Source organism: Dipodomys merriami, unplaced genomic scaffold (assembly GCF_024711535.1).
Source record: "Dipodomys merriami isolate MVZ:Mamm:240054 unplaced genomic scaffold, mDipMer1.0.p SCAF_37, whole genome shotgun sequence".
Classification (NCBI taxonomy): domain Eukaryota; kingdom Metazoa; phylum Chordata; class Mammalia; order Rodentia; family Heteromyidae; genus Dipodomys; species Dipodomys merriami.
This window is the reverse complement of record NW_027205270.1, coordinates 13,123,693-13,138,803: the sequence shown is the minus strand read 5'-3', so window position 1 is coordinate 13,138,803 and position 15,111 is coordinate 13,123,693. Positions and strand designations below refer to the sequence as shown.

General features: G+C 46.0%; 1 long non-coding RNA gene across 1 annotated transcript; it reads left to right on the top strand.

The window, feature by feature from the left end:
* The first annotated feature begins 1,390 nt into the window (after positions 1-1,390).
* LOC138804585 (uncharacterized) lies at positions 1,391-7,373 on the top strand. The gene is made up of 3 exons (XR_011365304.1): positions 1,391-1,557; positions 2,357-2,494; positions 7,199-7,373. It is a non-coding gene; the product is annotated as an uncharacterized lncRNA (long non-coding RNA).
* The last annotated feature ends 7,738 nt before the right edge of the window (positions 7,374-15,111 follow it).

Sequence of the window (15,111 nt, the reverse complement as noted above, 5' to 3'; positions counted from 1 at the left end):
TAGCTGGAAGCCAGGTTGCCAATGGCTTGGCCTTCACTTAGTTGGCCACTGAAAGTGTCTGGGATAGTCTTGATAGTCAAGGCAGGTCTGTGTTATTTAACTTCATCAACAGCAGATTTGGCCTGGCAGACTGGAGTCCAACAGTTTGGGTCCTCCATTATGGTATTAACTGCTGAAGCTGAGAACCCCAAAGGTTCCCAGGTCCCTTTCAAGGCTCACAGTATCATGCTCTTTCTTGTTGGTTGAGGAGGTTCTGTGGGGGTTTAATTTCCTGTGGAGTGCAACAGCTTGGCCCTGCAGGATTTCTCAGAAGGTGGAGTCTGGTCATTGCTAGGGCTCTGCGCATATCTCTCCCCTTCAAAGAAGAGGAAAGAGCTCTGTCTGTTTGGGGACTACATCATCAAAGATTTGAGGACATGCAATGGTTCAAAAATTGCTGTTGGTGATCATAAAGGAGGGTGTGCACAGATTATCTTCCATGTCAGAGATCCGAGCCCCAGGTGATGACTTGGGGTCAACAAGGGTTGAACAGCCATCAGCATTGGTCATCCAGGAGGGTCTGTGCAGTTTGTGCCCCTCCTCAAAAGGAGGAAGTCTGTCTGGTCTAACCTCCCCTACACTGGGGTACAGTAAGCTCTGACATATGTGATCAGAAGCCCAGAAGGGTCTATGAAGATTACCATCCTCTGGCCAAAACAGGAGCCCGGGAGATGTTCATCTGGGGGCTCCATCCTCCAATACGGGGACTCGTGGTGGTTGGATATTTGCCCGTGTGGGCAAACCAGGAGCATCAGTGCTGATAATCCTCCTCTGTAACAGAGATGGGACCCCCAGTAGATGAGGGTCTTGGAATTCTTCCCTCCACTTGGGAGCCTACAGTACTCAAGTACTTGCCATCGCTGGTAACCAAAGAGGCCCTGTGCTGATTCACTTCCTGGATGTTAATAGAAGTCACCCTGCAGATGGCTGGTTGGTGGTAGCTTGACCTTCTGCTTTCTGCCCTGTGGGCTCCATTGGTCTGGCCCACCCCTTGGGCGCCCAGGGTCTTGTCCTTTTCAAGTCCTACTCTTTAGGTTGACCTCCAATCAGTACTGTATCAAAACATATCCTTAACTACAAAAACAGTTCAAAATCAGCAGCTTCCAAATCCTAGAATTGAGGTGTGGCATGTGTGCCATGGCTCTCGCTCTTGGATCTGAAACAAAGTGAACTTTGTGATCAATCTGAGTCTAGAATGTGAACACCAGGATATGACTCTGTAACTATGCAGCACCTCTGTGATGCTGTGGACGGGGCTGGAGGGGAAGATGACATCACAAGTGATGGGCGGGGCCATATGCTCCTTGGTAGTTTTCTGTTGGTCTCTTATGTGTCAGAATAATGACACCAGATGAAATGAATGACTTACAGGTTATGAGGTTGTCTATGGCTGGCAGAGGGTCCAGAGAAACGGAAGGATTATCTGTCTTTGGACAATTGGAGGATCCAGACTTTGGGAGTTTTGTCATCAGTTCTACTTGCATCCTCCAAAAAGCTTCAGATCCTAGCCAGGGTCAGGTGGGGCTGTCTTCTGTGCTTCTGTGCAAGGTTCCGCTAAGCATCTTGTACTAAAAAGGATGCGGCATATGAGGAATATTAGAGGAGATTGCAGTGCACACACACACACAGGTTTTCAATGCAGAATTGCCAAAGAAATATTTCTTACGTGCTTATCATTTTCCAAGTACTGGAAGCTGAGAAGTTCCTACTGTCTTCAAGTGAATGTTTTAGTACATCCAAAGTAAAAAAAAAGAGGGGCATGAGGAACAAGAGAGAATTTTTAGATGTGTGTGTTTGGGTTTAGCTCTGCCAACCAGACCTAAAGAACTTAAGGGAAGGAAAGTGTCATGTAGGCTCACAGCTTCTGGTGGTTTTGTCCATGACTGTAGAGAGTATGTGACAAGATAGCAGCTCACAGCATAGCAGCCAAGAAGCGGAGAGATAAAACACCTATGCTCATAGCTAAGATATCTTTTTCTTTTCTTTCTTCCTTCCTTTTTTTTTTTTTTTATAGAAAGCATATTGGGATCTTTATTAGAAAGTTGGCGACTGTTTGTGGACTTATGTCCCAAAGAACCTGCAGCCAAAGATTGCTTAATCTGAGCACTTATCTATATGTTGGCATTTATTTAAGGAAACACTGAGGCTAACTCTTGAGCTATACTAATTGGTTAGTCTTCCCCTTTATTTACGCTGCATCTTTTAAGCCAGTTTTGATACTTTCCTTTAATTTCCTTCTCTTTCAAATGGAAACAATGTCAGCATCTGTGGCTTGTTGTTGAATATTAAATAATATTGTTCCTTTCTACTCAATAAGTGATCCCAGACCAGTGTAGAGCGCCATCGCTGGAGGTTCATGGGGGCTCAGAATGGTGAATCTACTCCCATCTTCACTGCATCAGAAGCTACAAACAAATGTCTTAGATGATCCATATACAGTTTTTAAGATATATTGGTAAGTTAGTAAGTATGAAGCATTTAAGTATATCTCATGTACATTATCATCTTCATTGGTTTTTTGTTTTTTGTTTTTTTTGTTTTTTGTCAATCGTCGGGCCTGAACTCTGGGCCTGGGCGCTGTCCCTCAGCTCTTCAGCTCAAGGCTTGCACTCTTCCACTTGAGCCACAGCACCACTTCCAACTTTTTCTGCTTATGTGGTGCTGAGGAATCGAACCTAGGACCTCATGCATGCAAGGCAAGCACTCTACCACTAAGCCACCTTCCTAGCTCCATTGGTTTCATTCTCAAGCTCTAAACTATCAACTGTTCTACTTTATACTTTTGTCAGACTTGTGCTTCTAGTTTTATTATATACGTGACACTATTTTTAGTAAAGGCTAATTTTTTTTTAAAAAGTACAAAGAGAGGGAGGGAATGGGTGACATTGTTCAAAAACAAATGTACTCATGTAACTGTAATCCTGATGTACAATAAATACATATATATATATATATATATATTGGTCTGACTGACAAAATAAATAAATAAATACATAAATAATAAAAAATATATAAATAGATATAAATAGTACATGTAGAGGGAAGTGGAGCTGTGGTTCAAGTGGTAGAGTGCTAGTTTTTATCAGGAAAGCTCAGGAACAGCAGCAGTGCCATAAGTTCAAGCCCCAAGATCAGTGTGAGGTGTATTAAATAGGTAGGTTTCATTAGGTAGCGATGAAGAGAACACCACGCAGTATTCAGGCAGGAAAGAAATTTATTTACCAAACTGCTGCCCCCACCCCGCACGGTGGAAAAGCATGGCAGAAAGGGGTGACCCATCCCTGGGCCGTGACTTAGGTAGGCCAGGGACAGGAAGAAGTGTGGCCAGATGAGGGAAAGGTCCCACACTGGATCTGGATGTGACCTCAGGGTCTGGGACCCTCCTAAGGTTAGATGGGAGGCATGTGACCAGAGGTGGCCAGGATGTGACCTAGCAGGAGGGGAAGGTGACTGCTTCCAGGTATTCCAGTTACCTAGGCAACACAGATTTGGGGCAGAAACTTAGCCAAGAGGTAGGGAGGTGTCTACAGGACCTGCATAGCCCAGAGTAGACCTTACAATCAGCGCACACACACACACACACACACACACACACACACACACACACACACACACACACACACACACACACACACACACACACACACACACACACACACACAGAGAGAGAGAAAATACACATGTAGGCCAGGTACTGGTGGCTCATACCTGTAATCCTAGCTACTCAGGAGGCTGAGATCTGAGGATCCTGGTTGAAAGCCAGCATGGGTAGAAAAGTCCATGAGACCCTGTCTCCAATTAACTAGTAAAATGCCAGAATTGGAAGCGTGGCTCAAGTGGTAGAGCACCAAATAGCCAACAGAGAGCACAAGGTTGCGTTCAAGTCCCTATAACAGCACAAAACAATAAAATAAAACTTTAAAGTAAATTAGAGCAAAAAAAGGGGAGGAGATGATGGCTGGCAATTAGCTCAAGCAGTTCAGGAAGTAGAATGCCTCCCTCGCAAGCATGAAGCCATAAATTTAAACACCAGTAATAGGTAATAGGAAGTGTTAACGAGGAAGTGGAAAAGTTAAAATGTGCATTGCTTAGGAGAATGATATAGTCACTTTAAAAAAACTGTATGACAGCTCCACAAATGATTAAATATGGATTAGCTACATGATTCAGCAATTCCACTCCCAGTTATATGTCCAAAGGGAAGGAAAGATATGGTCATGCAAAAATGTGAACACATTCATAACAGCATTGTTCATATCTACCAGAAACATGGAAACAATCCAAATGTTCATCAGCTGATGAATCAAATAAAATCTACTATGTTTATTTGATGGAATATCATTCAGTCATAAAAAGACCGAAATACTGATATAACATAAATGAGAACATTATACCAAATGAAAGAAGAACCATATAATATTATATGACCCAGTTTATATGAAATATCTAGAATAGGTAAATATATAGAGACAAAAAGGTTATTAATGGCTACCTAGGGCTAGAAGAAATGGTGAAGGTGGGGGCATTTTTAATTTTAATTTTTGATTGTTGTTATAAATAATATACAGAGGGATTACAGTTACATAAGGCAGGTACATTTCTCCTTGGAGAATGTCACCTCTTCCCTGCTTTTACCCCAGCTTTTCCCTCAGCAGTTGGTTTTGAGTCATAGGTTTTCTTTTCTAAGGTTAATTTTGGTGATGAATGCACATCTCTGACTACACTAAAAAGTGTTAAATTATGTCCTTTGAATGGATGGGTTGTATGGAATGTGAATTATAGCTCAGTATAATTGTTAAGCAACACTCCTTCTTCTTCTTCTTCTTCTTCTTCTTCTTCTTCTTCTTCTTCTTCTTCTTCTTCTTCTTCTTCTTCTCCTCCTCCTCCTCTTTCTTCTCCTCCTTCTCCTTCTCCTCCTCCTCCTCTTTCTTCTCCTCCTTCTCCTCCTCCTCCTCCTCCTCCTTCTCCTCCTCCTTCTCCTCCTCCTCCTCCTCCTCCTCCTCCTCCTCCTTCTTCTTCTTCTATTTTTGGTAAGTTGTAGGGCTTGAACTCAGGGTATGGTCCCTGAGTTCTTTTGCTCAAGGCTAGTGCTCTGCCACTTTTAGTCATAGCTCCATTTCTGGTTTTCTGATGGTTAATTGGAGATAAGAAGTTCCTGGGAACTTTTCTGCCCAGACTGGCTTCGAACCATGATCTTTAAATCTCAGCCTCTTCAGTAGCTATGATGACAGCCACCAGCACTAGCACTTTACCCTCCTTTTTAATTCCGGTGCTGCCAGTCCCAAGGCTTGAATCTCTGATGTCCTCTGATGTCGTCAAGACCTTCTCTTGAGCCACATTCTCCGTTCTCATCTGTCCTGGCTATAGAAAGCTCTGTTTCCAGGTCACTAAACAGAGAGGCTGGTGGCTTTTCCCTGGGCATGCTTTGGAACCCTGCAACCAACCACAACACATGGTTTACACATTCATGTACTGAGGAAGAGACAGTGCTGGGAGGCCCCCACACCTGCTGATTGGGGGCACCAGCAAAGCAAGTGTGTGGAGCTGCTGGAGTTTAAACTCTATGGCTGTCATTATATGTGTTACTTTCAATTTCATTATAGACTAAGACCACACTTTGTATAGTGTCTATTATTTGAAATGCATTACCCTGATGTGCCTTATTGCCCAGAATGTGATCTTTCTTAGTGTCTTAGTCTACTGAAGCTGCTAAAAATGGCAAAGGCTGGGTACTTTAACAATAAAAATTTATGTTCTTATGTTTCTGTAGACTGAATATTTGAGACCAGAGTGCCAGCAAGGTTACTGTCTGACTAGCTCACTGGTGGCTGCCTTCTTGCTTTGTGTAGATACACAATTGGAGAGGGAGAGGTCACTCTAGTATCTTTTCTTATAAAGACATTAATATTCTTGAACTAGGTCCCCATCCTGAGAACCTCATTTAACCATAACTACTTCCTTAGAGGCTTCAACTCCAAATACAGACATATTGCTATTAGAGCTTCCTGTATGAATTTTGGGTGTCTATTCTATTGATCTATGTATGTATGTATGTATATATGTGTATCTATGTATGTATGTATGTATGTATCTATGTATGTATGTATGTATCTAGCTAGCTACCTATCAGACTTTAGTGAAGTTTCCAGGGGACTTAGATAGAATGCATATTCTTGCTATGAATGTATAAAGTGCTCTACAGATGTCATTTCTATCCAAACTGTTTATCATACTGTTCCATTTGGTAGTTACTGATTTTCTGTCTTCTATATCAATCACTGATGGAGAACTATTGGCCTCACCAAAGAAATGAGTGGATGTGTCTGTGGCTCCTTGTGGGCCTATCTGTTTTTACTTCATGTAGTTTAACATTCTGCTGCTATATGTACATGTTAAGGATTGTTGCCCTTTCTTGGAGAATTGATCCTTTTTTTCTTTATGTTATTCTTCTCTATCTTTGGTGATTTTCCTTGTTCCAAACCTGTTTTGTCTGAAATCACAATCATTACTTTAGTATTTTTTATTTTCTTTTGTTGTTGGTCATGGGGCTTGAACTCTGGGCCTTGGCGCTCTCCCTCAGCTCTTCAGCTCAAAGGCCAGTGCCCTACCACTTGAGCCACAGTGCCACTTCCGGCTTTTTCTGTTTATGTGGTGCTGAGGAATCAAACCCAGGGCCTCAAGCATGTGAGGCAAGCACTCTACCACTGAGCCACCTTCTGAGGCTCTACTTTAGCATTTTTTAATAAGTGTCAAAGCACTATATTTCTTTCTCCATCTTTTTTGAACTACATATATTTTTGTGGGTGGATTTTTACTTATTTTGGTTATATTATTTTATATTTGATTTGATGATACTGAATTTGAACCAGGTGTTGTTCTTGCTAGGCAAGTGCTCTACCCTGAGTCCTAGCTATGTCTTTATATTTAAAGTTGATTGGTAAACAACACCTAACTGGATTTTGCTCTATATGATTCACTCCATTTGTCTCTTTCCATTGGTATATATAGACTAGTCACATTTTGTGATTACTGATACAGTTGGATTTAGTCTATCACATTTGTCACTGGGATTTGCTATACTGGTTCTTTCTTATCCATATTTTCTGCCTTGTCTATTTTTTGAATAGCACACATAATATTGAGTTATTTTTCTGGACAGCTGTCATTCAGACAGAAGGAAATGATGTGATCATAAACGATACCAAAGCAAAGCTGAATCTTGCACCACAAACCAATGCTGTGCAGGCCAACTCTACATTTCTGATCTGCAACTCCTAGGCTCTGCCCAGCATCCTCTGAGTACTGAGTGCTTCGAAACTCTGTCATATACCATGAGATTAGGCCTACTATGGCTGCAAATGTACACATCATTATTCCAGAAACCATAAAAGTTGTTATTCTAACCACTATTTGTATAGTGTTTATATTACATTAGGTAGGACAAGGAGTCTAGAGATGATGTGGATCGGTCGTATGCAAGTATTGCACCATTGTATTTGAGGAATGTGAGCATCTGTAGATCTCAGTATCTACAGGGTCCTGGAACCACCTGTACATGGACACCAAAGAATGACAGCATATATCAAGGAAGTATTTGCTGGGTCTCCAGCCATTTAGTGTGAACACAGCACACCAAGGTCCACAGATCATCCAACACTGGTTCAGAGGGAGGCTCTAGAGTTGACTCAGATCATGTCTCCATCTTCTCTCTCCTAGATATGTGGCCTTAGCAGATTATTAACCTCCTGGTGTTTCTCAGCTGCCCTGGAAGACTAAATGAGATCGTCCGGGCAAAGCAGAACACAAATGGTGGCTATTAGTATTCCTTGCGGTCACTGTGAATTGGTGTGTGTGTGTGTGTGTGTGTGTGTGTGTGTGTGTGTGTGTGTGTGTGTGTGTGTGTGTGAGTGTGTGTGTGAGTGTGTGTGTGTGTGTGTGTGTGTGTGTGTGTGTGTGTGTGTGTGTGTGTGTGTGTGTGTGTAATGTCTGAGGGCAAGCCAGAAAGGACTCTGCAGTTATTTGGTCTTTAAGCTAATGTTGCCTTCATTAAAATGCCAGTAACCTAGTTATCCTTAAACTGCTTCAGTCTACAAATCTTGTTATTCTGTTTATAAATAGAGAATGATAAGAACAGTGATCTTCAATTTACTTAGCTAATGAGCTATTAAGTCAAACTGAAGATGTTAAGCTGCCTTAAAAATCATGTAATTAACTAAATTCTCTTGAACACTTTGAACTACATTATGAATTTCATCCATTACGTTTCCTTTATGGGTTCTTTGGTTGTCAAACAAAACAAATTTAGGAACTTAACAAGCAAAATTGCTTCAATCAGTGCATTTTATAAGTCTAAGAAATAAAATTTATTAATATAGTGAAGCATCTTTAAATCCGAATGGTATTCATAAAAATAGAATCAGATTTTCTTTCCCTTTCCAATTTAAAATCTCTCGTCTAAATTCAATTCCATATTTGAAGCCAGAAGCAGCAGGCTGATTGTCCATCTTAGAGCCTCTTGTTAGAGCCTCACGTTAGAGCTTCTTGTCTATTATAGTGTTTATTTCTTTGCCTGTACCATGGCTTAATCTCAGAATCTCTCAGTGTTTTTGCTCATGGTTTGCACTCAACTGCTTGAGCCAACCTCCAGATTGGCATTTTGCTAGTTTATTGGCAATAGAATCTCGTGGATTTTTCTGCCTGGGCTGGTTCCAAACCTCATTTCTGCAGATTTCCAGGGTAGATAGGATTAGAGATGTAAATCAGAGGCTCTTGGCTTCTATTACAGTATTTTATTTTATTTTTTATTTATTTATTTTTTGGGTCTGGTCATGGGGCCTGAACTCTGGACCTGGGCGCTGTCCCTCAGCTCTTCAGTTCAAGGCTAGCGCTCTACCACTTGAGCCACAGTGCCACTTCCAGCTTTTTTTTCTGCTTATGTGGTGCTGAGGAATCGAACCCAGGGCCTCATGCATGCAAGGCAAGCACTCTACTACTGAGCCCCCTATTACAGTATTTTAAAAGAACAAACATACAGATGAATCCAAAACAGAAAGTTTCAATTCCTTATGTTGAATCTTAAGCTTTCCCAGGATAGAAGTAAGCGCTCCGAGACACTGAAGTCACATTTCCCAGCAGGCCCAGGCTGCCATCCTCTGGAAACTCGTGGCAGCATTTCATCATAATCCAATGCTTTGTAGTCAAAGATTCAAGATGGGTCATTACAGATTTCATCACTAAAGAACCCAGAGGGCCACAGAGGGCCACAGTGAGCCACACGAGGCCCTTTGCATAGCTTCAGTGACAACCAGAGATATCAAGTCCAATGCCAGGCTTCCTGGCATTTCTCCTCTACTCAGTCTGCTCTAACCTCTTTTCATTGGCTGGGGAGGTGGCCAGCCATGTGCTTCATGACCACTCTCTCACCCCAAGTGTCTTCACATGGAGTCCAACATAGCACGTATTGGAGCTATGTCTTGACACCAGCCACCACATGAAGGTCACTCCAAGGACTTGCAGTGGCCCATAGGTACATGGTAGAGCCCGACAGAGTTCAGAGGGATAGGAAGTTTTCCAGAGGTAATGACCTTTGCCTTTTGTTCCAGATATATTTTCCTGTACCTGTTCAATTGTCCTCTCCTGCTTTTGAGTTCTAGAACCTTGAGTGGTTGATAGGAATTAGGCTGGAGTTGGGGAAAGAGAGAAAGGCTCACTCCACAGCCAGGGGCAGTGGTGCCCCCCAGGAAGGGGCAGGGCCAGGCTCCGTGTGGGAGGGGCAAGGGCAGGTCTGGCCTTAGGACTGCCAGTGTTGATGAGAAGCAGTCCAGCCTTCCAAAGATGCTCACGGTGGTCCACACTGAAGATCTAAATGTATCTTTCTCTTGACTCCATTTTCTGGTGCTCTGTGAGGCTCCTGGGTTCTTCATGCCCAGGGAAAAATGGCATGGACTCCAACCTACCAAAGAAGGTAAGAAGGAATGTTTTTGCTGCCCCAACAGAAGTAAAGCCAGGTTGAATTAACTGATTTGTTTTCTTTTGTAGTGATAATAAGGTTTGAACTCAGACCCTTGTGCTTGCAGGTCTACTACCACTTGAACCACACCCTCAGCCCTTTTAACGCTGGTATTTGAAATAGGATTTCACTTTTTGCTGGAGACTGCTTGAACCTTGATCCTCATTTTTTTTTAAACTGTATGCCGTAGCTGGGATGACAGATGTGTACCACTACGTTGACGTGATTGTGTGAGAATTATTTTTTGTCAGGGCTGGCCTAGAAATGAGATCCTCCTGATCTCAGCCTCACTTGTAGCTATGAGGATAGCTATGTACCTCCACACCCAGATATTAGTTGAGAAGGAGGATTAGGTACTTTTTGTCTGGGGCTAGCTTCCTAAGTAAGTAAGATTAAAGACAGAGCTACTATGCCTAGCTGCTTTATTTTTTAGGTAGGGTCTCTCATTTTTTCCCCTGAGCATTCCTGAATCACAATCCCCCTACTTACACCACTGATGTAGTTAGATAATAATCACACACCACAACACCTCACTTGTTAGTTGAGATGGGGAATCTCACTAATTGCACAGGTAGATGGTATGACAGCATTAGCACTGTGCATGGAATAAATTGGATTTTTTTTGTCGATTTTGGGGCCTGAACTCTGGGCCTGGGCTCTGTCCCTCAGCTCTTCAGCTCAAGGCTAGCACTCTACCACTTGGGCCACAGCGCCACTTCCAGATTCTTCTGCTTATGTGGTGCTGAGGGACTAAACCCAGGGCCTCATGCATGCAAGGCAAGCACTCTACCACTGAGCCACCTTCTCAGCCCCAGAAATTAATTTTTAATGAAGTAAAAACTGCAGTTTCCAGTATGCCTGAGTCCTGTGGTAGTCTCAGATGATTGTTTCAGGACAGAACTGAAGGGCAGGACTGGTTGGTCATTTGGTAGCTGTGAGACCCAAGAGCATCTTCCTTAACTTCTCTGATCCTAAGTTTTTTGTCTGTATTATGAAGATGAACTTACCACCTATCAGGAGCCTTTCTGGGCCCAGGGCTGCTGGGTGTGTGTGTGGGGGGGGGGGGGGGGAGGGAGGTCTCCAGTGTATGGGGGCTGCACAGCATCCTGTACTGTGAGTGACCAGTGCTGAGCCAGAATGGCCAGCAGAGGGCGCCAATATACCATGCACACTATTCCTGTTCTGAGGCCACTGATTTTCAGGGCTATGCAAGATGTGCGGGTCCAGTTGTGACACTAACTAGCAAGTATCAGTGACATATTCCAAGTTTATCCACCTTGAGCTACCATTCAGGTCCCTCAGCCCTAGGCCCTTCCAGAAGACCCCCCAGAGTGACTCAATTAAGATCTCATAGGACTGTCTCTACCAGGTGCCAGTGCAGCTCTGTTAGGCATTATGAGGATGGCCCCTCCGAGTCTGGGCTGCCTTCACCTGGACCCCTTCTTCAAGAGTCAAGGCTACACAGAGATCAGGGTCGAGAACACACTTGCCCTACTCTAGGAGGAACGAGGGCTTCGGCTACAAATCCTACAGGGAGCAGATGAGGGCATACCAGCCTTCCTGTCATTGATCCTCCTTCGTCTTTGCTGCACCCCAGACACTGGACCATCCCATCAAACAGCCCTTCAGCCTACTTAGAGCGGCTGTCACTCTACTGGTGACTTCCACTGAAACAAACTACACTCTCCCAGTGTGCTGGAGGCTCTCAAACACACTATAACGTGAGATCTACACAATCTCCCTCAGGGGAAACTGAGGCTCAGAGAAAAGGAACTTTCCCAAGATCCCAAGGAATCATAGCACCAGGACTCACCCAGGCCTGTGGGTCCCACATCACTCCCATGACACCATTTTAGGCACGGCGGGGTGGGGGGGTGGTTCAGGCTGTTTAGGGGTTCTAGCTTCCAGAGGAGGTCTGGGAGATCCACTGTGTGGTCCAAGTCTTTGGACTGTGAACAGGCTTAGAGCCCAGGCTGGGTGCCCATCATGGTGGGCTGTTGGTTTGGAAGGGACATGGGTAGCTGGGAGGTGTTTGTCCTTCCCTGTGGCTGAGCACAGGCACCACCGTGTCCCGATGACAGACTGGCAGCAGACATCAAGAACACTGGGTAATGTCTGACTCGGGCCGCTCTTCTGTTCTCCTCATTGGGGTCTCCAATTGCCTAGATGTACTACCAGTGAAAATTCATTCTCCTAAATGGCAATTTCTCATTTAGATGAGGAATCAGAACAGATCAGGGTAGGCCGGAATTAACAGGGTGGGAGGTCCCAGAAGGTGGGCATGGCTGGCAGCTCACAGGAAGAGGAGCCTTCTCTGGAGGGCTGGGGGGGGCTGATACTTAGGTAGTCAGCAGACAGAGCTTTGGGGGTAACTAGAGGAGCTGAGCCAAGGCCATCAATGTGGGGGTGAGGGAGGCCCCCAGGAGACCAGCAGTGGGTGGTGGTTGAGGGCAGGAAGAAGCTGGGACAGTGGGATGGGGCACAGGTAAAGGGGGGCTTTGTGCCAGACTGAGGATGCCTTGGGCCACACAGAGCTGGCCACCAGCAGCTCCTCTTTTACAGAGGTTGAGAAACACCTGGACAAAACAAACCAACCCTGCTCAGGTGCAGTTATCCAGCCGGCAGCCAGCTGGGTGGCTACGGGTAAGTCTCTCCATCCTCAGGGTCCTAGCTAGTCAGTGGATTGGTCATGGGGTACTTCTTGGAGCCTCCAAGAAGATTAACAGAGCTGAACTGTAGACAACACTTCGCATACACATCCTGGTTCCTGCTGGTGCTGATGAATACTGTTATCCCATAAACAAGAACTCCAGCTGTGGTTCAGTACCGCCAACTAGCTTGCCATTTTCAACCCCACTTCCCAGATGAGGAAGTAGGGGCTCCTGCTGGCAGTCACTGAGCCCTGAGCCTCAGGGTTGTGGGAGCCCAGGAGTGAGTGGGATTGTAGAGAGGTGCAGGGAGAGGCTGGGTGAGGACTCTGGGGGTGTGGGGGTGTCAGGGCCGGCTTGAGGCAGTTCCTCTCTTCCCTGTCTTCCCCCCGACCCCTGCCCACTTGGAGGACCCCGGTTCCAGGCGGCTGTCTGTCAGAGGCAGAGCGGGGGGGGGGGGGGGGGGTCGGGGAGGAGGGAGGGCAGGAGGGGCAGGAGCCTTTGCACAGAGTGCAAATGTGTCCCTGGCCGCCGCCTGATCTCTGCAAGCCCGGCGGCGCGGGCGCACAGACAGAAGTTGTGTACACAGGATTTTAGTATTTCCTCTCCGGCTCCAGCCCCAATTTGAGGGCCTGTAAAAGCTTGAATGGCGTCCAGTGCGGCGTGGTTTGCCTAAGCCGGGCTCCCGGCGCTGAGTCAAAGCAGCCCACACAGGGATGGGGCGCCTGTAGAGGAGGAGGGGCAGGGGGGCAGGGGCCTGGGAGAGGGGGCGATTGCTGGAGCAGGACTGGGGGGGCGGTGGAATGAACAGTGGAGGCGCCAGCTTGCAGGAGGGGGGCCGATGCTGAAGAGGGGAGGGGATGTGGGGGGGTGACTCTACCGGGGGTGGTGAGCAGGAGAGTCCAAGGCAACCCCACCCGTGTCCAGGCCCCGTGGCCTGCTGCCTTCCAGCAGTCCCGCCCGCCCATGGCTGCGCCTACCTCGGCTGAGCCAACCTCACCACCGGGGTGCAGTCCACGGGGGGAGGCTAAGGTCACGGATCCCTGACCCTTTCTTCCCCTTGAGCCTGGGAAAAGTCCATTTCCCTGTGGCTGGGAGGTTGGTTAAGTATCCTTGCATCCCTCCCCTCTCCCCCCGCTCCCCATGGCCTCTGTGCATGAAACCATCTGGTACCTGAGCTGTGTGAGTCTACACTGTCTCTGGACCGTGGTGGTTCCTTCGTGGGTAAAACCCCACAGCTAGTGTGTCTCCATCTCTAGCCTGGCAACTTGGTTTTTCTTTTTCTTTTTGTTGGTGCTGCTCTGGGGGCTTGAACTCAGTACCTAGGCACTGTCCCTGAGCTTTTTCACTAGTGGTCTACCACTTGGAGCCACACCTCCACTTGGGGCTTTTTGGAGGTTACATGGAAATAAGAGTCTCAGGACTTTCCTGTCCCAGCTGGCTTCAAACTGTGATCCTCAGATCTCAGCCTCCTGAGGAGCTAGGATTACAGGCGTGAACCACCAGCACCTGGCTTTGGCTTCTGTTTGTAAGAAGGAATCAGCTAAAGGAGTCAGCTCTTAGAGTCTGAAGCACTTGGAATCAAAAGTGTCTCCATCTCTAGCCTGCTCCAGCATCTTTGAGTCTGAAGTTGTCAGAAGCCAGGGCTGCAAACCAGGTGTGCCTGCTCTGGGGAGAAGAAAAAGGACGGACTTTGAACTCTAGGCACAACCAGCCTAGCAAGGGAAGTATGGGTTCCAGGGCCTAGCAGATCTCTGCTGGGGATGGACACCGAGTGGGATGTGAGGACTGTGGCTGTGGGAGCTCTGAGCACCCCACTCTTGGGGTCTGGTCTCAGGCCTTCCAGGGAGCAATTGCTGGCTGAGCATCCCCAGACTCCCGCCCCCACCCCCACCAGCAGACAGAGCCTGGGCCTTGTACTGCCCACATGTTGCTCTGCGCCTTTGCAGTCCAGAAGCTCTGGAAACCAGCTGCACATGTTTGTGTGTGTGTGTGTGTGTGTGTGTGTGTGTGTGTGTGTGTGTGTGTGTGTGTGTGTGTGTGTGTGTGTGTGTGTGTGATGATTGGAGCTAAATCTATCCTGAACAGAAAACTCGTTTGGTGACTTGAAGTGACGTAAGACATTTTAGTCTATTCTTATCCTGTTCACGGAGAACAGTGGTACCTTGCATCATTTGATATTTACATGGATGGATCTGGTGACAAAGGCTATCTCAATCCTGTGGGAAGGGAACAGGCCCACCATAAACACCATAGCACTCACTGTGAGGCTTTTCTAACCCTTCTCAAGACAAAAATATCAAACTTCAAGACCTCTTGACCTCAAAGGTTTCTTTAAAAATAAAAAGCTGACAAATGTGGCAAAAATCAGGTGTTTCTGCTGGAGGAGGGGACACAGTGGCCCCAGCCCCTCTG